The sequence below is a fragment of the Armigeres subalbatus genome, chromosome 3, assembly GCF_024139115.2.
Source record: "Armigeres subalbatus isolate Guangzhou_Male chromosome 3, GZ_Asu_2, whole genome shotgun sequence".
NCBI lineage: Eukaryota > Metazoa > Arthropoda > Insecta > Diptera > Culicidae > Armigeres > Armigeres subalbatus.
Genome location: NC_085141.1, coordinates 192,674,255 through 192,675,588, shown reverse-complemented (window position 1 = coordinate 192,675,588; position 1,334 = coordinate 192,674,255).

The window sequence follows — 1,334 nt, the reverse complement described above, 5'->3', positions numbered from 1 at the left end:
ATTTTGAATTGAATGCTTTTCTGTTGTTTGCGCTTGCTGCTTTCGTTTTGCGTTAACCTTTTTTGCTTTGGCTTGCAATATACGTTGAATCTAATGTTGAGCGAAGACACCATATTCAAGAAGATTGGTTTATTAGTCTTGTTAAATATATATAACTAATAACGAGTTAAGCAAATAAACGCAAACCATTTTTTTAAATTTCACAATCGTGGTTAGACAGTTTCTTCACACTATTTTTTTTTACTCGATGATCTACTCAAAATCATATGAGTCAAAATTGATTTCAGTGTATGCAACTCTTTGAAACTATTGATGTGATATTTATTGAATTCGGTAAATCTTGTAGGATAAATGGGATAACTGGCGGTGTCAGTTATTGTTATTTGATACAGCGTTATTAGGCGCAAAAACGGTGTGGCTCTGAGAACTACAGCATGCTTGTGAAGACCCAGCAGTGAGTAGGGTATTTCTTATGTTAAACTTCATTCGTTGATTATTACTTCATTTAGCTATTTTAGCAAACTTTGCTATATTAAAAATAAAATAAGCCACGATTGCGTGAGGATACCAGAAATGTTTTTTGAGCTTATTAAGAAAACCCCTGGTTGTGTTAAAAGTTGAGCAAATAGAGAACAGATTACGTTACGACAACACCAGATTTGGAGGAATGAGGAATTGAAAAAAAGAGCATCATGAGGTTTAAGGAAATGGGTGAGATGAGGACCCAAGCAACCAAAATTTCGGATAAGAGGGGATGTTTTGGCTTAATCAGCTCCCATTTTAAGTAATTTTTTGTATGGTGGGAGCGCAAAAGTAAACTTTGAAGTTCCGAAGGTGCTTGGAACTCAATGTGAACCAAAATGAACCAATTGGTTCGGTTAGGGACAAATTTAAGTAAAATCTGAACTTTTGGTTGCTTGGGGAGGGATTTGAAGACTTCGGATTCTAAGAGATGGAGAGAAGCGCACTTTGTTTCGAGACACTTAAGTCCGGTATAGAAAGCGAACAACACGTATTTTTGAAAAAGTTTCTCACAAGTCAGTGGTTGAATCGGGAAGTGAAAAATCAAAAGTGGAGTGCGTGGGACGCTAAGGGTCACATCGTGAGGTCCGATCTCTCCTCGTCAATTGGAAGTAATGTTGTCTTTTCCACGTCATCTCTACAAGACGCCCGGTCCACGCTATGTTGCTTTCAAGCGTGCCCCCGGTTCTAAAATCACCCGGACATGCAAGTTCATGCAAACGCCAAATGGTCCTAGAAGATATGTTCAACCCTGTCATAACCCTGTATACAGTGCACATCTCCATGCAACGCCAGCATCCATTAGTGACCGC